This window comes from Phaethon aethereus (assembly GCF_964289735.1).
Source record: "Phaethon aethereus genome assembly, chromosome: W".
Classification (NCBI taxonomy): domain Eukaryota; kingdom Metazoa; phylum Chordata; class Aves; order Phaethontiformes; family Phaethontidae; genus Phaethon; species Phaethon aethereus.
In genome coordinates, this window is record NC_138581.1 from 13291987 (window position 1) to 13315997 (window position 24011).

Consider the following 24011-nt stretch of genomic DNA (forward strand, 5'->3'; position numbering starts at 1 on the left):
GACAGTATCCACCCCTTATTCCATACCATTTACGTCATGCCCGGGTCCTGTACTTTTCAATACATTCCAATTATTCAGTATTACTCTTCCTGTCTTTTAATATATACACACAGATACCATTCTCTTAGTCCATGGGCCATCACTTTAAAATGTCTGTGGAGTTCATTCAGTCCATGACTCTGGGCTTCATCCATCATAGCAGTCTCTCGGCAGGGGAGATGGTATGTGGTGTTGGATTGTCATCTGGCACGGTCCATGTCCATGATCTGCAGGTCGAAGACGTCAATCTCGAGGAAATTGTTGGGCGCAAGCTGCTGAAGCCAGTTCTGGTTCCATCACCGCTGCACGTTGCTCGGTTTCAGTGAAGCTCATTCCTCATCAGTCTGGGTGATTCTTACTGTAATACCATTGATATGGTAGATAGCAACCATAGTAGTAATGTCATACTGAACAATTGACATAATGCAATTCAAATCATTGACTATTTTCACCCAAAATCAAATCTCCTTGAGGTACACATCGGACTTCCCCATCCTTCCGCATTACCCACCAAGGGCACCCAGGTCCCTGGGCAAAGGCAATCCCGCGAACGGGTTTGCCTTTGCCTGAGGCAGGAGTAACCCAGACTGTCTTCCCCAGCATATTTCTCACATGCACCACAGGGACTTTATCCCCTTCTACAGTACGTAAAAGTTTTGATTGGACAGGGCTGGATCTATTAGTAGATCCCCTGATGTTGACTAACCAGGTGGCTTTGGCTAAATGTTTATCCCAATGTTTGAATGTCCCATCACCCATTGCTCTCAGGGTAGTCTTTAACAGTCCGTTGTATCGTTCAATTTTTCCGGAAGCTGGTGCATGATAGGGGATATGATACACCGACTCAATGCCATGCTCTTTGGCCCAGGTGTCTATGAGGTTGTTTCGGAAATGAGTCCCATTGTCTGACTCAATTCTTTCGGGGGTGCCATGTCGCCATAAGACTTGCTTTTCAAGGCCCAGGATAACGTTCCGGGCGGTGGCATGGGGCACAGGGTATGTTTCCAGCCATCCGGTGGTTGCTTCCACCATGGTAAGCACATAGCACTTGGCTTGGCGAGTTTGTGGGTGTGATATAATCAATCTGCCAGGTCTCCCCATATTTATATTTCAACCATCGTCCTTCATACCAGAGGGGCTTTAACCGCTTGGCTTGTTTGATCGCAGCACACGTTTCACATTCATGGATAACCTGTGCAGTAGTGTCCATGGTCAAATGCACCCCTCGATCCCGAGCCCATCTATATGTTGCATCTCTTCCCTGATGGCCTGAGGTGTCATGGGCCCACCGAGCTATAAATAATTCACCCTTATGTTGCCAGTCCAGATCCACCTGAGCCACTGCAATCTTAGCAGCCTGATCCACCTGACGGTTGTTTTGATGTTCTTCGGTGGCCCGACTGTTGAGTAAGTGAGCATCTACATGGTGTACTTTCATGACCAGATTCTTTAATCGGGCAGCAATATCATGCCACAATTCAGCAGCCCAGATGGGCTTGCCTCTGTGTTGCCAGTTGCTCTGCTTCCATTGCTGTAGCCACCCCCATAGAGCATTTGCCACCATCCATGAGTCATTGTAGAGATAGAGTATTGGCCATTTTTCTCATTCAGTGATATCTAAAGCCAGCTGGATGGCTTTCACCTCTGCAAACTGGCTTGATTCACCTTGTCCTTCAGCAGCTTCTGCGACTCGTCGTATAGGGCTCCATATAGCAGCTTTCCACCTTCGATGTTTGCCTACAATACGACAGGACCCATCCGTAAACAGGGCATATTGCCTTTCGTTCTCTGGCAGTTTATTATATGGTGGAGCCTCCTCAGCACGCGCCACCTCCTCTTCTGGCGATATTCCAAAATCTTTGCCTTCTGGCCAGTCCATGACCACTTCCAAGATTCCTGGCTGATTAAGGCTTCCTATTGGAGCCTGCTGTGTGATAAGTGCGACCCACTTACTCCACGTAGCATCAGTCGCATGATGTGTAGAGGGGACCCTCCCTTTGAACATCCAGCCCAGCACCGGCAGTCGGGGTGCCAGGAGGAGCTGTGCTTCAGTACCAACCACTTCTGAGGCAGCTCGAACTCCTTCATATGCTGCCAATATCTCCTTTTCAGTTGGAGTATAGCGGGACTCAGATCCCCTATATCCTCGACTCCAAAACCCTAGAGGTCGACCTCGGGTCTCTCCTGGTGCCTTCTGCCAGAGGATCCAGGTAGGGCCATTCTCCCCGGCTGCCATGTAGAGCACATTTTTAACATCTTGCCCTGCCCGGACTGGCCCGAGTGCTACGGCATGAACTATCGCCTGGTTAATTTGTTCAAAGGCTTGTCGTTGCTCAGTGCACCATTTGAAATCATTCTTCTTCCGGGTCACTTGATAAAGAGGGCTTACAATCAGACTGTAATTTGGAATATGCATTCTCCAGAAACCCACAACGCCCAAAAAAGCTTGTGTTTCCTTTCTGCTAGTCGGTGGAGACATAGCTGTTATTTTGTTGATCACATCAGTTGGGATCTGTCGACGTCCATCTTGCCATTTTATTCCTAAAAACTGGATCTGCTGTGCAGGTCCTTTGACCTTCACAGAATCACAGAATCACAGAATCACTAGGTTGGAAAGGACCTTCAAGATCATCAAGTCCAACCATTAATCCAGCACCACCATGTCCCCTAAACCATGTCCTGAAGCGCCACATCCACACGTTTTTTGAACACTTCCAGAGATGGTGACTCCACCACCTCCCTGGGCAGCCTGTTCCAATGCCTGACCACCCTCTCAGTGAAGAAGTTTTTCCTAATATCCAATCTAAACCTCCCCTGGCGCAACTTGAGGCCATTTCCTCTTGTCCTATCACTAGTTACTTGGGAGAAGAGACCAACACCCTCGTCGCCACAACCCCCTTTCAGGTAGTTGTAGAGAGCGATAAGGTCTCCTCTCAGCCGCCTCTTCTCCAGACTAAACAACCCCAGTTCCCTCAGCCGCTCCTCATAAGACTTGTGCTCCAGACCCCTCACCATCTTCGTTGCCCTTCTCTGGACACACTCCAGCACCTCAACATCCTTCTTGTAGTGAGGGGCCCAAAACTGAACACACCTTACTTTGTTTTATGGCAAAACCAGCTTTCAGAACAATTTGAATTACTTTCTTCCCTGTCTCGAGAACTTCTTCTGCTGTTGTTGCATTAAGAGGCAGAGCAATTTGGCAGAAACTAAAGCCCCTTGCTTTCCAGTCGATCCTCAGATATCAGAGGGACTGGGGGCGGCTGAGCTTAGGTTAGGCGCATGCCCTCTTCTCCTTCTAGAGTCTTCTCGTATCTTCCTCAGCATGCCCCCAGGATGACCCCAAACTTTATGCATGCACTTTACAAGTTTCTCTTTACACAATACTATGCGGTCAGTGGTCAAACTGGTTTGAGCTGATATACCAGCAAAGTAGTTAACTCGAATCTCCTGTAAAACACCCCTTTTTATGGTGCAGGAGAAATCCATAAAAGTACAGAAGGTTACACTTCATCACACGAATCAGATGAACATATTTCACATTTACTAACTGGTTAAGTGCAATAGCGGCGGGGGGGGAGAGATCTACATAAATATGGAAAGAACCTTTATGCTAATTAAAAGCCAATCTCCTAATAAAAGAGTGAATTTAGAGGGACATTCAGAAAGAAAGCTTAAACAGGCCTTAGATCTCCTAGAAAACCTGAAAAAAGAGTTTGGCTGTAAGAGCATCTTTGGCTATGATGCTCTTCTAAGACACTTTGCGAAGACAGGAATGCCACACAAAGGTTGTTGCCAGGCTTGTAAGAAAGAAAACAGAAAGTCAGCTGACTGATGGAAAAAGGGACCTTCTGATCTAATCTTTGTGCAAATTATGTACAATTTCCCTTTGCCTTCACTTATGTCTTTTATTAAAAAAATTAACTTTTTCATTCTGAATATGACAAATAAATAGTTTTATGTGCAGCAAATTCAGGTGCTGGGACACCTGAGACACCATAACCAGTGCCATAGCTCCTCTGCCTATCATCCACTCTCTTAGAGTGCTTCTTTGAGGTGCGTGGGCCAAGTGTAGGGAAAGTGGTACCAGAGTTAATAGACAAAAGGCAGAAATGTCTTGAAATGACTGTTGATGAAATTAAAGGCTCTCTGGCATGTGGTAAGATATTGGAGCACATGACTGAACTACAAGAGCCACAGGAAGAATGTCATAGTAACAGTACTTGTGAAATTTTTTCCCCAGTATTTCTAAGCAAAGCATGTTTTACTAATAACCAGATTGAGGCTGATTTAAAAGCTTCAGAAATCAGTCAGAGTTTTCCCCTGACTCTAGTGCACTTAAAATCCATATCATCAAAAGTAGTAAAATGTATGCAGCAAAGTTAGAGAGATATTATCTTCACAGGCAAGACCTGAAGGAGCAAAAATGTTATTTAATCTAATGTTCTACCATTCAATGATCTTGAGTTAAATTGTGTTTGATGGAAGTATACCTAGCGGAAAGTCACATCTTCTGGATCTGAAAACATCAAAACACAGAGGTTTTGCCACAACAAGTACTGAAGGCAATAATTTCCACTTCTAATTTGTCTAAATTAACATTCATCTACCAGGCAGTTCTCAAAGTGTTCTGAGAAGATCAGCAATTCATCATCATCTGACGCGGAAGTCTCGGACACGACGCGTACGACCAATATGATCAGGTCAATGCCGTTTATTGTCTTGTCTGACTCCAATATATATCATAATTTTCGCTTAGTCACTGCGCACACACATGATTGGTTACAGCTTGTTACACACATTATTGCAATTGGCTATATACAAAATATCACGCGCTGTCCACGCGCCTCTCGCACAGTCAGGATTCGCTGCTAGCAGGTGTTCCTGTATTCCTCACTTCTTCTTAGTTGTTTACCACAGTTCCTTCTCCTCAAGGCCGAGCCGTGCAGATGTCCAGCTGTTTACCAGCTTCTCAATGCCGCAGCTCCTTCTCCTTAAGGTCGAGCCGTGCAGAGTGATCCCAACCTCTCCCCCTTTTTGTTTATCTATAAACAAAGCCTGATGGATCATTCGCAACCCGAGGACTGTGAGGAAGATGGACCATCTGTACATTCTTGTATCGTCCTGTGCCGCGAACTCAGCCCAGCAGTCGGTAGGTGCCAGCTTTACATGGGCGTCCCCACGGAGGCAACGGTGGCCTTGCCATACACCGATCCCCCTGCTCTTCGGGAAATCCCGGTATTTATACATTTGCCGAGGAACGAGTTTCGACACACGTGGCCAGCGAGTGTCGGATCACGCCTCGGTTGTCACCTTTTAACACAGGGAGCCTATGGCGCATGCGCCCGCTGGCCAGATGTGCTGCACACGCCACAGACGCCCCGTCTATTAGTTCGTAGGCTTTGTTCACACGGCATCTTACCATAATCCAGCAGTCACATATCAACTATGCTTAAGCCAATAGCAGAATGTTACAAGGCAAACGATTCTAGCTGTACTACTCCTAGCGATGGAAACTACTCCTAGCGATGCAAAAAGCGCCTGCATAAAGCTATGAAAACCAATATTATATCTTACCAAAGGATTTGTAGTTATAGAGCGGTTTGCCCCAAAAGCTTTCCATGTTTGTCTAATGATACTGCTAATTTCAGTGTGACTAATTATTTGCAAATTAGGAACTAGGACACCCATGGCACAGTCCCCTGACCAGTTCCCAGGCAGCTGTTTCCCAGCCAATTGATCTCCACACAGTCACCATAACCCTTCTGGCAGATTGAAAAGGGATTGCCCGGGGAGGAAAGAGACAGACAGAAGGTGTCTTGTCCTGTTTGGTTTGCTAATGTTACCCATACATTTTCTTTTGGCTGAGGTGACATCCAGGTTGTGATGACACCTGATAGTGTCAAGATGTGTCTGACGATGACTATGGTGACTGTTCCACCCATGGTTTTACCCATTTTGCGGGTACCCAATGAGTTCCAGAATCTGTAAAGACACAAGCATAACCTCATCCCCAGGTTAGCAGTTGAAAAGGTCCTTCCCACATATTCTTTTCCAAATTTTTAACTTTTACGTGCACATTTTGTGTTAACTCAAATAGGCTTCCTGTCATTCCTTTTACATGTTTTATTATGGGAGGCACTGTTTCTCCTTCTGCTATACGCAAATAATTTAACACATATAAGGCTTTATTCAAACCTTCTTGGGGTAATGTGATAGCCTCTCCCCCTTTTTGTTTTGAGCGTGTTTATCTAACAAAGTTCATTCATTGGGTGTGTAAGATACTCGTTTCAGTTATTAGCTAGCCAAGCATTCTTTACTACCTTTTGAACCATTCCTTGTAGACAATGCAATAAACACAGTACAATAAGCATTATCATTAAGATAACAAGTAATAAAACAAGAGGAAAACCCATTCCAACACTTTCAAACTGTCCACCGTATTTCCTAACTGCACAATCAGTCCTAGTGGATGTTTCCGTTCCCCTCCTGAATTAACTATCTGTCGTGGTTTAGCCCCAGCCGGCAACTAAGCACCACGCAGCCGCTCGCTCACTCTCCCTCCCACAGTGGGACAGGGGAGAGAATTAGGAAAAAAACCTCGTGGGTTGAGATAAACACGGTTTAATAGGACAGAAAGAAAGAAGGGAACAACAATGATAATACCAACAAAGGAATGTACAAGAACAAGTGATGCCCAATGCAGCAATTGCTCACCACCCCGTGATCGACAGCCCGTCCCCGAGCAGCAATTTCCACCCCCCGGCCAACTCCAGTTTATGTACTGGGCATGACGTCGGATGGTAGGGAATATCTCTTTGGCCAGTCTGGGTCAGCTGTCCCGGCTGTGTCCCCTCCCAGCTCCCCGTGCACCCCCAGCCTGCTCACTGGCAGGCCAGCACAAGAAGCTGGACTGTCCTTGACTGCTCAGCAACAACCCAAAACATCAGCACATTATCAACAGTTTCTCATCCCAAATCCAAAACACAGTCTCACACTGGCTTCTGTGAAGAAAACCAGCTCTATCCTGGCTGAAACCAGGACACTATCATAAGTGAGATACTCTCAGTAGGTGAACATCTGTGAGCATAGGCTGTTGCTATCTTCTCAGTAATTTTCTGCAATGCTTGCTGTTGATCCTTGTCCAGTTGACGGCACTCTGGAGCCTCCACCGAAGACCCCAGGAGTGGCATCAAAGGCCTCAGATCATCATTAGTAATTCCGCAAATATTTCGAACCCACTGTATATCCCCCATTAATTTTTGGACATCAGAAAGATTTTCTATTTTCGAATAAATCTTTATTTTTTGTGGGCGGACCGCTCCACTGGTAATAATCCAGCCCAAATATTGCCATGGTCCCTTCTTTTGAATTTTTTCCGGTGCTATTTTTAAACCCCGTTTTCCTAAATAGTGCTCTAAGTGCTGTAAAATGTGGTCTGCATTCAATTGTGTCCCTGCTATTAATATATCATCCATATAATGATACATTATTAAATCTGGATACTTTCTCCGCACCGGCTCTAGAGCCCATGCCACAAATCTCTGACACATCGTAGGTGAATTTTTCATTCCTTGCGGTAATACTACCCAATGATACCTCTTTGCTGGCTCTCCTTTATTTACCGATGGTACCGTAAAGGCAAACTTCTCTGCATCCTCAGCTGCTAAGGGAATGGTAAAAAAGCAATTGAAATATACTCTTTGATTCCCTGCAAAAGAAATGATACATTTGTGACAATAATTACAACGACATAGAACAAACCCACAACACCGTTTTACAAATATGGCATATTGAAGTTCCTGCTCTTGACCATCCAGGGAGAGCCGCTGAGATGGTCAACGAGCCGTCATTCCGCATGCAAAAGAGTGAAAGCATCAGCTGGCGGTACGTCGGAGTCGGACGTGACAGGATCTTCTGGTCTTACTGCCGGCCGTACCGACCTGGCCGGTACCCACTTCGCTCCGTCCCCTCCCCCTCTGCCAAGGTCTCTTGTCTCATGCCTCACCAATGTTGGGCAGGGTCGTATCTTGACTTGGGGGAAGGATCATCCCAGGCAGCCCCCTCCTGTTGCAGCACGGGCGACCAGCGCGCATGTTCCGGGTCAGGAGGTGGGGGCCAAGGAGGACTCGCCACCTCCGTTGGTTGCATTAGCAGGGGGGGCGGGGGTGTGGGGGGGGGGGCGGGCAGGGGTCGCTCGTTCTCACCATCCCCAGTTCAGCCTCCCTTCTCTCCCAAGGCTGTGGCAGCGGCAGCTGCTGCTGCCACCGTCCGCTCTGATTTTATTGCCTTTATAGAGTCTCTGACTAATCGCCAGGTTGTTAACACTTTCGCAGCCGTATGATCCTCTTTAGAGGCTGCCTCAAACACCAATTTCCCTGCTTTCTCCCAGGTAGGTAACTCAAAAGCTGTTGCAGAGTCTGCTGCTAACCCCTGGCTCTTCAAAACAGTCTCCAATAGCAATCGCCACATTGTTGCTAGCTCCGCTGCTTGCCCATCTCCTTTCGAGACTCACCCCATTGATCTTTCACATGGGCACACAGGGGAACATTGAGTACATTGTTCTGGGCAACATTGTCCCATCTTGCCCTCACATACATCATCGTAGATCTGTTTCTCTGACTTATCTATGCAGCCGGTTCACTCTGTGCATCTGGCACCTCAGGAGGTGCAGTCGGAGTCGCTGAAGGTCCTGGACCTTCTGACTCGGTTAAAAAGGGATTGGTTGAAGGCGGTTTAACAGCCTCCTCCATATCAGCTGCAGCTTTTCTCTCTGCCTTCAAGGCTTTTAATGTGGTTAATATCAACTTCCATGCCGTCACTAACTCTGCGGTGGTTTTATCTCCATTCCCAATATGTTCCCATAACATTTTTCCTATCTCCTCCCATGTCTCTGCCTTAAACGCCACAGACGGATCGGGGGGGTACCCTTTTCGGCACCAAATTAGAAGCCTTCTAAGTGTATATTCATCATATTTCAGTCCTCTCTTAGAGAGCATATGCGGCAGGAGTCTGACCATCGGCCCTTCTTCATGCGATGTGTTCTGCCTTTAGTTCTTTTAATGTCTCTAGGATCAACCTCCAGAGCGTCAGAAACTTTATACTTTGTTGCCTGTGCTGACTTCATTCCTCAGTGCTGCACCAATTCCTTCCCAAATCGGGATCTCAAAAGCCTCATTTACTGAGGGAATTAGTCCTTTTTGCCACGCCCATACCAATAATCTTTTTCGGCCAGCTTCCTCATACTGTACACCTCTCAGAGAGGATTAGTTGGAGGAGCTTAACCACTGCTTCTTCCTCTTTTGTTAGCGTGGACCCCATCTCCTCCCCAGCCGCTCACCTGATCAGGGCGAGATTCCAACAGTTTCCTCAGTTGCGCTAGCGACTTCCAGGCACCGGGGCAGTGCCTGCTAGGGCTGGCTTCCGCACCCCCTTTGCTGTCTCTTCTGCTCCGGGAAGCATCGACGAGAGGGCCCCTATTCGGGCACCACCTGACGCGGAAGTCTCAGACACGACGCGTACGACCAATATGATCAGGTCAATGCCGTTTATTGTCTTGTCTGACTCCAATATATATCATAATTTTCGCTTAGTCACTGCGCACACACTCATGATTGGTTACAGCTTGTTACACACATTATTGTAATTGGCTATATACAAAATATCACGCCCTGTCCACGCGCCTCTCGCACAGTCAGGATTCGCTGCTAGCAGGTGTTTCTGTATTCCTTGCTTCTTCTTAGTTGTTTACCACAGTTCCTTCTCCTCAAGGCCGAGCCGTGCAGATATCCAGCTGTTTACCAGCTTCTCAATGCCACAGCTCCTTCTCCTTAAGGTCAAGCCGTGCAGAGTGATCCCAACAATCAATGTCAAAATAATCTTTAAGAAATAAGCATTTATTGTAGAAATATGGATCTTAGTTCATAGACACGTGAACAAGGTATATACTTCAGATCTCTGGAAATAGGAGTTCCCAGCTTGTAAATCACAGAATCACAGAATCACTAGGTTGGAAAGGACCTTTAAGATCATCAAGTTCAACCATTAATCCAGCACCACCATGTCCCCTAAACCATGTCCTGAAGCGCCACATCCACACGTTTTTTGAACACTTCCAGAGATGGCGACTCCACCACCTCCCTGGGCAGCCTGTTCCAATGCCTGACCACCCTCTCAGTGAAGAAATTTTTCCTAATAGCCAATCTAAACCTCCCCTGGCGCAACTTGAGGCCATTTCCTCTTGTCCTATCACTAGTTACTTGGGAGAAGAGACCAACACCCTCGTCGCCACAACCCCCTTTCAGGTAGTTGTAGAGAGCGATAAGGTCTCCTCTCAGCCTCCTCTTCTCCAGACTAAACAACCCCAGTTCCCTCAGCTGCTCCTCATCAGACTTGTGCTCCAGACCCCTCACCAGCTTCGTTGCCCTTCTCTGGACACGCTCCAGCACCTCAACATCCTTCTTGTAGTGAGGGGCCCAAAACTGAACACAGTATTCAAGCTGTGGCCTCACCAGTGCCGAGTACAGGGGCACAATCACTTCCCTACTCCTGCTGGCCACACTATTTCTGATACAGGCCAGGACATCCCCATCTTCCAGCTCAGGGGCCTGAATACCCTGTGGATACCTGGACTGGCTATTAAAGACTGAGGCAAAGAAGGCATTAAGTACCTCAGCCTTGTCCTCATCCTTGGAGACAATGTTCCCCGCCATATCCAGTAGGGGATGGAGATTCTCCTTGCCTCTCTTTTTGTTGTTAATATATTTGTAGAAGCATTTTTTATTATCCTTTACGACTGTGGCCAGACTGAGCTCTAGCTGGGCTTTTGCCTTTTGAATTTTGTCCCTGCTTAACCTAGCAAGGTCCTTGTACTCTTTGTGAGTTGCCTGCCCCTTCTTCCAGAGGTGATAAACTCTCCTCTTTTCCCTGAGTCCCAGCAAAAGCTCCCTGTTCAGCCAGGCCGGTCACCTTCCCCGCCAGCTCTTCTTATGGCACATGGGGACTGCCTGCTCCTGTGCCTTTAAGATTTCCTTCTTGAAGGCTGTCCAGCCTTCCTGGACCCCTTTGTCCTTCAGGACTGTCTCCCAAGGGACTCTCTCAACCAGTGACCTGAACAGGCCAAAGTCTGCCCTCCGGAAGTCCATGGTAGCAGTTTTGCTGACCCCTCTCCTTACTTCACTCACAACTGAGAAGTCTATCATGTTGTGGTCACTAAGCCCAAGACGGCCTCCGACCACCACATCTCTCACCAGTCCTTCTCTGTTTGGAAACAGCAGGTCCAGCAAGGCACCTCCCCTGGTGGGCTCACTCACCAGCTGTGTCAGGAAGTTATCCTCCACACACTCCAGGAACCTCCCAGACTGTTTCCTCTCTGCCATGTTATACTTCCAGCAGATGTCCGGTAGGTTGACATCCCCCACAAGAACAAGGGCCAGCGAATGCGAGACTTGTGCCAGTCGCCTATAGAATGTCTCATCTGTCTCTTCATCCTGGTTGGGTGGCCTGTAACAGACTCCCAGCAGGATATCTGCCTCATTGGCCTTCCCCCTCATCCTTACCCATAAGCACTCTACTTGGTCTTCACAATCATTGATTTCTATGCAATCAAAACACTCCCTAACATACAGAGCCACCCCACCTCCTCTCCTTCCCTGCCTATCCCTTCGGAAGAGCTCATAGCCATCCATTGCAGTACTCCAGTCATGAGAAGCATCCCACCATGTTTCTGTGATGGCAACTACATCATAGCTGTCCCGCTGCACAATGGCTTCCAGCTCCTCCTGTTTGGTGCCCGTGCTGCGTGCATTGATGTAGATGCACCTGAGCTGGGCTATCGATTTCAACTCTGGCACGCTACCCCTAGGCTCAACTCTAGTGAGCCCGGTTTTATCCCCTCCCCCCTCCAAATCTAGTTTAAAGCCCTCTCAATGAGGCCTGACAGCTCATAAGCAAGAATCCTTTTGCCCCTTGGAGACAGTTGCACTCCATCAGCTGCGAGGAGGCCCGGTGCCATGTAAACCACCCCGTGGTCAAAAAACCCAAAATTCTGATAATGGCACCAGCCCCTGAGCCATGTGTTGATCAGGTCTGCTTTCCTGTTCCTTTCAGCATTCTTCCCTGTCACTGAAGGGATTGATGAAAACACTACCTGTGCTCCTGCTCCATCGACCAGTCGCCCCAGTGCTCTCAAGTCCTTTTTGACTGCCTTTGGGCTTCTTAGTGCAACCTCATCGTTGCCAACCTGCATGACCAACAGTGGGTAGTAATCAGTGGGCCGAACCAGACCAGGGAGTTTCCTGGTGACATCTCTCACCCAGACCCCGGGGAGGCAGCAGACTACCCTGTGAGTTGGGTCTGGTCAACATATTGGGCCCTCTGTACCCCTCAGAAGGGAGTCGCCTATGACAATTACCCTCCTTTTTTTCTTAACAGAGGATGTCTTAATGCCTGGGACTGGCTGACTCACCCTAGGCACCCCCTTGGATGGACCTTCGTCAGGGTCCTCATGTTCCTGTCCCTCACGTTCCAGAGCCCCATACCTGTTGTGTAAGGGCAGCTGGGACGGTGAGGGAGGTCGGGAGGGGATTCACCAGCCTCTCCGAGGAGGGACCTGCTTCCATTTCCCCTCATCTCTTAGGTCCCCTACTTTGGCCCGGCAGCAAGAGGGCAGGGGATCCCCTGCTGCTTTGTGGAGCCTCCACCAGCTGCCCCTGCTTCAGGGATTGCCGGGTGCGGCTCCACCAATCTGTCTCCCTCTCACACTCCCTAATGCTCCTCAGCCTCTCCACTTCCTCTTTCAGCTCTGCTATCAGGCTAAGCAGGTTGCTCACCTGGTCGCACCACACACAGGTGGTGTCCCCGTTGGTCTCTGGAACAACCAACAGGCTCAGGCACTCTTTGCATCCGGATACTTGGACAGCCACGTGCCTGAGCGGGAGCTCTGTCTGTGCCGCCACATTCTTTCTGGCCCCGGTTTTCAGCCGAGTGGTGACCATGGCTGAGCCTCCTCTGGGAGGACGATGGCCACTTGTACTGTACCCCGCCCGCACGCCCGCCCTGCCTGCACCAACTGCCGCGCTACGCTCTCCCGCCGCGCTCCCGGGGGCTGCTCTTGTAGGCGAGGGGTTTGGCCGCCGCCGCCCTTGGCCCCGCCCACGCTGAGTCAGAGCTGCCGCTCGTCAGGAGCCCGCTCCGCCGGCCGGGGGTGGGGGGGAAGCTGGGGCACACTCTCTCTCCCTGTGCTGCCGCCTTCGCGGTTCGGCCGCTTCGGGAAGGGTCCCCCGGGGCGATCCTTGGCTCCGTAGCCCTTCGCCTCGGTGGCTTGTTCCAACATGTAAGATGGCAGGGGATGAACATAATCCTCCGTGGAGGGATTCCACAGGAAATACAAATTCATCCATTCGGACATCATTTGCTGGCTCTAGGAAATCCTCCTCTCCAGGAGATTAAGACCAGTAGCTTGCACTTCTATGGTTCTCCATAACAACAATACTAAATTCTGCAGGGATGATGAGCTCCATCACTAGAAATATACTGATTTTCTCTGATAAGTCTCTATCAGGACTACAGGAGAAATGTTTTTTGCTTTCCATATAGGATTTTTTTTCCATACAAGCAGTAGTATATATTTGCAAGATTATAGTTACACAACCTAAATAGTTTTTCTCCCTGCCCCCAAGTATATATGATCTCAGAATTTACTCAGAGTGGTTCAGGTGTTTTCTGTCTGAAATATGCGTGTGTACGATAAAAAGGTAAGAATGCCACAGACTGAGTTTGAATACATGTTATCATCCGTGCCTGACCATCCAGATGATATTGGTGACCCGAGTTTTTATTTTGTTACAGGCAGAACGCAATTCAGCTGGAGATTGCCTTGACTGGAGACAAAGTAAAAAATTAAGTATCTGTTTCTCCAGTCCCGATTCATTCCACATAACACTGGGAATTAACTGAGCAGTTGTACTGAATAACCTACACATCCTGATCTCCATCTATAGCCAATGGAGAGATGTGAACACCACCAGAAAATTATTCCTATTTATGTAGGCTTAAAAATGATCTTTGGAAGGTAAGGGTGATTATTGTTCAAAACTAAGGACCCCTGTTAAGTGTGATGAATGAACATTGCATTTGAATGTTTGTCCTTTTTGCCATCAAGTCAAAAGCTGTTTCCTATGATGCACCAGCAGTCATGTGAGCTGATAATGCATCATTATTCAGGACAAAACTGCTTTTTGCAATGGAAGATATAACTTTTTAAGAAACTCGGCCTGTAAGCTCAGGCTACAATTTCCTTAACACTATGTACTCAGACAAAAGAGCAGCTGGCTGGTTTATTGGAACAAAATGTTTGGCATCAGTTCAGTAAATAAACATGCCAATTACGTTTGAGCTGATCCAAACCAAAATATTTTTTTTTATTTTGTTCATGGAGAAAATTGTCAAAATTGAGTTTAATCTGCAATAGAAATAAAACAAAAATGATTGCTTATTTAGACACCTGATTCAGCAATCCTTCAGCCTGGTTCTTGGAGCGCTGTGTGGTTTTCAGTTCTGTTATAATCCCTCATCACTGTTATAAATCAGACCTGAGGCTCTATCTAGAAAATCTGAGGTCGTGTACACAGAAAAACAAGACTATGCCCAGCAGCCATATATGACCATGTGCCTGCTTCATGCACAGTATGGCTATGTGCCAGAAATAGCAACTGGCTGCAGTTTTCCAGAGGAATTTTTCCCTCGAAGACCATCCTTTCTCTGATGTATTTCTCTGCCTCCTTTACAACATAGCTTCCAACCTGCACAGCAGAAGCAGGGGTTTAAAGGCAGCAGCTCTATTTCACTTAAAACCATCTTTTTTTTTCTCCAGAACACTGACATGTAGAATATATGTCAGAAGTCTTTTGCAATAAGCATTCGGTATATGATCATATGCATTTGAAACTTAAGATCATCACAGATCTCAGCATCAGAACATCATGTCTCGAGCGGCAGCTCTGACAGTGTGGGCGGGGCCTAGAGCGGCAGCGGCAGTTTAAAAGTCAGTGCGCCCGCCATTTCGGTGAAGTGACCGAGGCGAAGGGCTTCGGAGCGAAGGATTGTGCTGGGGGACCCTTCTTGAAGCGGCCGAACCGCGAAGGTGGCAGCACAGGGAGAAAGAGGGTGCCCCAGCCTTCCCGCCTAGAGCCGGCAGAGCGGGCTCCTGACGAGCGGCAGCTCTGACTCAGCGTGGGTGGGACCTAGAGCGGCGGCGGCCAAAACCCCTTCGCCTACAAGAGCAGCCCCAGGGAGCGCGAGCGACTTGGAGCGCGGCCAAACGGCGTAACGTGTCAGTTTGCGCGTCAGTTCGCCCAGGTAGGGCGTGCAGGCATGGGCGCAGTTCCCCTTCCCAGCACTAGAGGTTCTCTGAAAAGTGGCCATTGTCCTCCCAGAGGAGGCTCAGCCATGGTCGCCACTCGGCTGAAAACCGTGACCAGAAAGAATGTGGTGATGCAGACAGAGCTCCCGCTCAAGCACATGGCTGTCCAAGTATCCGGCTGCAAAGAGTTCCTGAGCCTGTTGGTTGTACCAGAGACCAACAGAGACACCACCTGTGTGTGGTGTGACCAGGTAAGTGACCTGCTCAGCCTGGTGGCAGAGCTGAAGGAGGAAGTGGAGAGGCTGAGGAGCATTAGGGAGTGTGGGAGGGAGACAGATTGGTGGAGCCGCACCCTGCCATCCCTGAAGACCAAGTAGAGTGCTCATGGGTAAGGATGAGGGGGAAGGCCAGTGAGGCAGATATCCTGCTGGGAGTCTGTTACAGACCACCCAACCAGGATGAAGAGACAGATGAGACATTCTATAAGCAGCTGGCAGAAGTCTCGCATTCGCTGGCCCTTGTTCTTGTGGGGGACTTCAATCTACCGGACGTCTGTTGGAAGTATAACACGGCAGAGAGGAAACAATCTGGGAGGTTCCTGGAGTGTGTGCAAGATAACTTCCTGACACAGCTGGTGAGTGAGCCTACCAGGGGAGGTGCCTTGCTGGACCTGCTGTATACAAACAGAAAAGGACAGGTGAGAGATGTGGTGGTTGGAGGCCGTCTTGCCTTAGCGACCACGACATGATAGACTTCTCAGTTGTGAGTGAAGTAAGGAGAGGGGTCAGCAAAACTGCTACCATGGTCTTCCGGAGGGCAGACTTTGGCCTGTTCAGGTCACTGGTTGAGAGAGTCCCTTGGGAGACAGTCCTGAAGGACAAAGGGGTCCAGGAAGGCTGGACAGCCTTCAAGAAGGAAATCTTAAAGGCACAGGAGCAGGCAGTCCCCATGTGCCATAAGAAGAGCTGGCGGGGAAGGTGACCGGCCTGGCTGAACAGGGAGCTTTTGCTGGGACTCAGGGAAAAGAGGAGAGTTTATCACCTCTGGAAGAAGGGGCAGGCAACTCACAAAGAGTACAAGGACCTTGCTAGGTTAAGCAGGGACAAAATTCAAAAGGCAAAAGCCCAGCTAGAGCTCAGTCTGGCCACAGTCGTAAAGGATAATAAAAAATGCTTCTACAAATATATTAACAACAAAAAGAGAGGCAAGGAGAATCTCCATCCCCTACTGGATATGGCGGGGAACATTGTTTCCAAGGATGAGGACAAGGTTGAGGTACTTAATGCCTTCTTTGCCTCAGTCTTTAATAGCCAGTCCAGGTATCCACAGGGTATTCAGCCCCCTGAACTGAAAGATGGGGATGGAGAGGACAATAACCTGCCCATAATCCAGGAGGAAGCAGTTAAGGACATGTTAAACCACCTGGATACCCACAAGTCTATGGGGCCTGATGGGATCCACCCAAGAGTACTGAGGGAGCTGGCGGAGGAGCTTGCCAAGCCACTCTCCATCATTTATCAGAAGTCCTGGTTAACAGGGGAGGTCCCAGAAGACTGGAGGCTTGCCAATGTGACGCCCGTCTACAAGAAAGGCCGGAAGGAGGATCCTGGGAACTACAGGCCTGTCAGCCTGACCTCCGTACCAGGGAAGATCATGGAGAGGTTCATCTTGAGGGTGCTCACGGGGCATGTGCAGGTCAACCAAGGGGTCAGGCCCAGCCAGCATGGGTTCATGAAAGGCAGGTCCTGCTTGACCAACCTGATCTCCTTCTATGACCAGGTGACCTGCCTAGTGGATGAGGGAAAGGCTGTGGATGTTGTCTACCTGGACTTTAGTAAAGTCTTTGACAGCGTCTCCCACAGCATTCTCCTGGAGAAACTGGTGGCTTGTGGCTTGGACGGGTTTACTCTTCGCTGGGTGAGGAACTGGCTGGATGGCCGAGCCCAGAGAGTTGTGGTGAATGGAGTTAAACTCGACTGGCAGCCGGTCACAAGCGGTGTTCCCCAGGGCTCGGTTCTGGGGCTGCTCTTATTCAATATCTTTATTGATGATCTGGATGAGGGGATCGAGTGCTCCCTCAGTAAGTTTGCAGATGACACCAAGTTGGGTGGGAGTGTTGATCTGCTGGAGGGTAGGAGGGCTCTGCAGAGGGATCTGGACAGGCTGGATCGATGGGCCAAGGTCAACTGTATGAGGTTTAATAAGGCCAAGTGCAGGGTCCTGCACTTTGGCCACAACAACCCCATGCAACGCTACAGGCTTGGGGAGGAGTGGCTGGAGAGCTGCCTGGCAGAAAAGGACCTGGGGGTGCTGGTTGACAGCCGGCTGGATATGAGCCAGCAGTGTGCCCAGGTGGCCAAGAAGGCCAACAGCATCCTGGCCTGTATCAGAAATAGTGTGGCCAGCTGGAGTAGGGAAGTGTTTGTGCCCCTGTACTCGGCACTGGTGAGGCCACAGCTTGAATACTGTGTTCAGTTTTGGGCCCCTCACTACAAGAAGGATGTTGAGGTGCTGGAGCGTGTCCAGAGAAGGGCAACGAAGCTGGTGAGGGGTCTGGAGCACAAGTCTTATGAGGAGCGGCTGAGGGAACTGGGGTTGTTTAGTCTGGAGAAGAGGAGGCTGAGGGGTGACCTTATCGCTCTCTACAAGTACCTGAAAGGGGGTTGTGGCGACGAGGGTGTTGGTCTCTTCTCCCAAGTAACTAGCGATAGGACGAGAGGAAATGGCCTCAAGTTGCGCCAGGGGAGGTTTAGATTGGATATTAGGAAAAATTTCTTCACTGAGAGGGTGGTCAGGCATTGGAACAGGCTGCCCAGGGAGGTGGTGGAGTCGTCATCTCTGGAAGTGTTCAAAAAACGTGTGGATGTGGCGCTTCAGGACATGGTTTAAGGGTCATGGTGGCACTGGATTAATGATTGGGCTTGATGATCTTGAAGGTCCTTTCCAATCTTAGTGATTCTGTGATATCAAGACAAAAAGTTCCTTTTTTGACGTCGTTGACAAAATAAGCATAAGCAGTGTGTATGTGTCTTTTAAAGAGCCACACATCCATTACTCTCCCAAGAAAATAAACAAAACATTATAGTGAGTAGCCAGTTTACTCACTGAAGAAAAGTGAAGATATTATTAAACTGGTAAATAGAATAGAACAGAACAGAATAGTTCATTCTATTGGTGTCGTTGTTGACATTTGTTTAATATTATGGGAAATCTCAGGAACATATTTAAGCACCAATAAGGCAGAAATTCTGAAGGAAAAAAAATCCATATATTTCTTAATATCTGGTACCTTCCCTGGGAGGTAAACCAGTAAAATAAAAATTTTTTTTACATATTCCATTTTGCAGCTCTTGTGAATCTGTTCCTCTCTGATCTTGTGTCCTTAATGACCAAAATGATGCAAATTAATTTCATATTCCTTTCTACAGCTAGAGAAGTGTTAAGTAGTAGTCTTTATTTTTTTCATAAATATATAAATTTCTCATGTTGAAATAGGTATTTAAAAGAGGAATACTTTGGATTTAACTGGAATAAAAAAAATCTCTCACACTTTGCAATTAAAAAAAGGAAAATGGATTTTGTATTAGAAGCCTCAACCTAGTAAAACCCCTTTCTCTGTGATGCACTGCTGTTTTTCTGTATTTTCCTGAAAATAGAAACTTTATGTTTAATTGATTTATTTGTAATGGTTCTGGCTCAGGGAAGAGACCCTTTGAAGCTGATTGATTACTGCAACAAGCTGAAGATTTCATACCACAACAAACCTTTTTGTACTAATAAACAGTGGGACAATAAAACTCTGGGGCACAGTGTTTCCCTTCACATTAAAGTGAGGATTTGCAACATAAGTATGTGAGGGACAGTTTATGTGCTCCCAAGAAGCAGACATAATGAACTATTTCTTTTAATGGCAGATTATCCCTGTTTCTATTTCCTGGAGTGGAGACCTTGCAAATTGATATAGCTGTCCTCTGAGGTTTTCAGAGAGGCATTATGGCATTTTAAAATATTAATATGAGAGTACATTTAGCTGAAAGTAGCTAGTCTGGTAGTCTCTTGTGGCTGCCGTACAGGTCACCAGAGACCTCCTGTCTCTCAAGGCAAATGATTTACTCTGTGTATCATTAAGATATACTTTGTTGCAATTTATGATAGTGCTTTCTTACGAAGTTATACATTTTCTATAAAAACATAAGAATTTCTATGCTGTTTTCTCCCTTCACTCACTGTTCCTTAAAAACCTGGTCTGTGTCATGAGAAAATTGAAAGTGCCACCCCCTGTGCTGCAGTAGTAGGTCTGTGTTGAACACCGATTAGCTAGGACTGGATGTCACATCTTGTTATAACTTTACATAGCTGAAAAATTTCCTAGGAGATGTGAAAAGAACAGAAATTATTCCTCCAATGGAAAAAGAAGAGAGAAGGAAGGAAGGAAGATAAACTCAAATGCAATAAATGTCTAGATGCAAGAAATAGAAAAATATTAATCAAAAGCATAGGTACCAACAGATCAGCTCAAGAAGTTTCCTATTATGGAAAACCTAATAGTTAATACATGGTAATGTTTGTTTCACATTTTCTTCTGGATGACAGATGATACCAAGGGTGAGTTTATGACCTTCAGAATTTCTAGAGGAGTGTCATCAGCTCAGCTTAGTGTTAATTAAAAAATTCAAGAAAGTAGACAAATCTCATTTCTGTCCTCTGAAATTGTATTGGATTTGGCACTTTCACATTCATGTACAAACACACACACATTGTCTTTTGCCTTTTCACAAGTGGCAAAGAGCTTTTCATTCTTCCCACAGATCTATTCTTTGGATGTCATGGAGATAGTTAAGGACACGAAGTCTTCACAACGAGCTTGTTTTCTGGAGGCCAGACCCATTGCCAGCTAAAATCAGTGTTCAACTTCGTCAGTGCAGGATCATGACCTGGAAGATTAGAGGAGCTAACTCAAATACTGGTCTTTGTTTTCTGTCTTGAATCATTTAAGCCTAAACAGATCTAAACCAAAGTAGCACTGTAATATATTAGCTGAAGTGCAGTCTTTCTATATTTATAGCACTACATTTGAAGCATACCTGAGAGATTTCACCTCCATTTCATTATTCTATTTGGTTTAGTCATGTACAGAAGGAGAGAAATAGAGAGTTTATACTTGAGCAAGAAACTGAAGCCTCAGAGAGTGTAGTGAGTTCGGTAGTATAGCATAGCACTTGCACATACAACGCATCTCCAAGAAAACCATCAAAACATCAATTAAATAATTTTTTGAAAAACTTCCGTTTCTAGCATAGTTTAAAACCATGTTCATAATCTGGGACAGACCCTAAAATGTTGAGAAAGGGCACAGTCCCCTTAGCTTCAAATGAATCATAGAATCATTACAGTTGGAAAAGACCCTTAAAATCATTGAGTCCAACTGTAAACCTAACAATGCCAAGTCCACCACTAAACCATGTCCCTAAGCACCATGTCTACACGTCTTTTGAATACCTCCAGAGATGGTGACTCAGCCACTTCCCTGGGCAGCCTGTTCCAGTGCTTGATAACACTTTCAGTGAAGAAAATTTTCCTAATATCCAATCTAAACCTCCCCTAGCACAACTTGAGATAGAATCATAGAACTATTTAGGTTGGAAAAGACCCTTAAGATCACTGAGTCCAACTGTAAACCTATGGTTTATGTTGGCTGATGTTTTGGTCCCAGGAATGTGTGTCATGCTTTTACTGCCCATTTCTTTAAGCGCTAGTATCATCTCCAGCATGTGCAGTGGAGAGCAGCAGATGGGTCCATGTTAAAGACAGAAGACCCTGAGGTGTCTGCATGCAGGAGAAATGCATCCATGTGACTTCATAGCAAGGCATTAGACAGCTGCCACCTGCTCCTTCGTACCACCACAAGGGTTAGCAATCTGCTGCAGAAGATGATGGAGAGGCAAATGGGGAATAGTCACAGCCAGCCATCCTAGATGATGCATTCCCTTTCCAAAGCTGTGTGATTTTAGATAGCTGTACAGTTAATGCCAAGTCAACATTAACTTCAAATCCCTTGAACTGCACTGGGGGAGCTTGTGATGGGCAGAGCTGTGAATGCATGCCCGCCAGCATTTTGGTACTGGAGGCAGAGGTGACATGGCCTGAGTCTCATGAAGGGGCAGCATGTGGAGCCATGTGCTAGTTTCCCTTTGGTTCTCCCCGGTGTAGAAGCCACCTGTGCTTGGCTTCATGTTCTTTCTTATCTGTACATAAGGCAGATTGTGTGGCCTTTCATATCTGTAGAGGGAAACTGAATAAATTCTTAGGACTGCCTGTTTTGAGATCTAAAACAAGGTCAATGCTAATTTTAAGTTAATTTACAGTAAATTATTTCATGTTTTCAGTTACAGGTGTCATCTTTACATTTATATATGTAAACAACAAGATGCGATTCACGCACTTAAAATAATTGACCAAGGAATTTTTTTTCTTAATATTTTTAGCTATTAATTCTGATATAGTGTGAAAATACTTGTCCAGAAACTGAAGAGAAAAATTAATGAGATATTAAAAATACACTTTTAAATTTCTGAGATTTTCAATTTTTTAGAATGGTCTTTTTTACTTTTAGTTTTACACTATTCTGACCCTTCTAGCTTTTCAAGAAACAAAGACTTTCCATTTTCTCAGTGACAAAACATATTAAAGAAATAAAAAACACTTCAAAAAATAGAGAGGAAAAAATAGAAAGACAAGGAAAATAAAAGGTGCAAAAAAACCCTCAAAGAAAGGCTGGAATACTGAATAATTACCAAACACAAACTATTCATACTTCACAAAAGTGATCAGATAAAGCAAAAATAATGAACTCTCTAAACTTACACAAAATTATTTGTCAGCTTTCTAATTTTTGAGTAATTCCATTGATAGAAAAAGTATCATTTCAGACAAGCATGTTTTATAATGCCCTTTAGAGGAACAGTAAGAGACAGAGCATTTAATTTCCAGATTGTTTTATATCTAATTTCATTTGCCTAGACACATCTGTATTTCTGTGTTAATTCAAATGGTTGGAATAGACCATCAAGGACTGTAAGCATAATAGAAAGTCTTGAACAATATACACAGCCCTACCCTTTCATTTACCCTTGTTCAGTTGTTTCTCAGAAACATTTCTGAGAATGATATTAAATATTCCTTAACTAGCTAAGTATAGTTCCATTTTCTATAGCTAGAGAATCCACATCATCAAAAGTGTAAAGGCTGCTGGATACTCTTGTGATTCTTTTCTTCCAGTTTCCATATGTATATCTTTTCTCAGTTTTTTTGATTACAGAAAGAAATGGTCTGTTCCAAATTTGGCTAATGCCATATATATATGTTTTATATATAAGTATATAAAACCTGATAGTGGTGTTACCGCACAGCACATCACAAAGAGGTTCTGGTAGCAAACCTTACAAATCATTTTATCTTTCTCTGTATCCTCTATGTCAATTGTGAATACAAATAACCATGTTTAATTCCTCATTTAAATTGGGGAAGGAAGAGGATATCTTAAGCGGTCTCCTTAAATATGATACGGGGAAAAGTAACAGTGACAGCTCCTGCAATGATAACTGTGAGTGCTCCACTTACAGAACAGAAAAAACAGGGACAGCAACATCAGAGTGCATTCAGCCTCTTGATATAGTGAGGGAGCACTTGTATCTTCTCCTGCCCATCAAGTGGGCATACATACATACAAAGTGATATGAAAGGGATTTTAAAATAAGTTAAGTGCTTTACTTTCCTAAAAACTAATCTTAAATGCATCTTTAAATTTAACTTTAGCCAGAAGGTTGAATGCTATCTTTTAAAAAAAAGTAAATACAAGAAGAGCAATGAGAATTAAAGGGACTCTTAAAACTTCTTTTTGTTGTTTATTCTCCTCGTATTCCCTAAATACTAGCAATAAAAGTAGTTATGTCTGAGGATAGTAGTCTTTTCTTAAGGACCATGTTTGATATTCAAGAAGGAAAAGCAAACAAATAATTTTTTATTCACTTATAATGGAAACTATGTCCACGTACGTATAAAAACCATTTGGTCTTCATTAAATCCTTATCAGTGGCTATTGTTTATCAACGGAATGGAAGTGTTCAATATCTCGCAGCTGATGGAGTGCAACTGACTCCAAGGGGCAAAAGGATTCTTGCTCATGAGCTGGCAGGCCTCATTGAGAGGGCTTTAAACTAGATTTGGAGGGGGGAGGGGATAAAACCGGGCTCACTAGAGTTGAACCTAGGGGTGGCGTGCCAGAGTTGAAATCGATAGCCCAGCTCAGGTGCATCTACACCAATGCACGCAGCACGGGCACCAAACAGGAGGAGCTGGAAGCCATTGTGCAGCGGGACAGCTATGACGTAGTTGCCATCACAGAAACATGGTGGGATGACTCTCATGACTGGAGTGCTGCAATGGATGGCTATAAGCTCTTCCGAAGGGATAGGCAAGGAAGGAGAGGTGGTGGGGTGCCTCTGTATCTTAGGGAGTGTTTCGATTGTATAGAGCTCAACGACTGTGAAGACCAAGTCGAGTGCTTATGGGTAAAGATGAGGGGGAAGGCCAATGAGGCAGATATCCTGCTGGG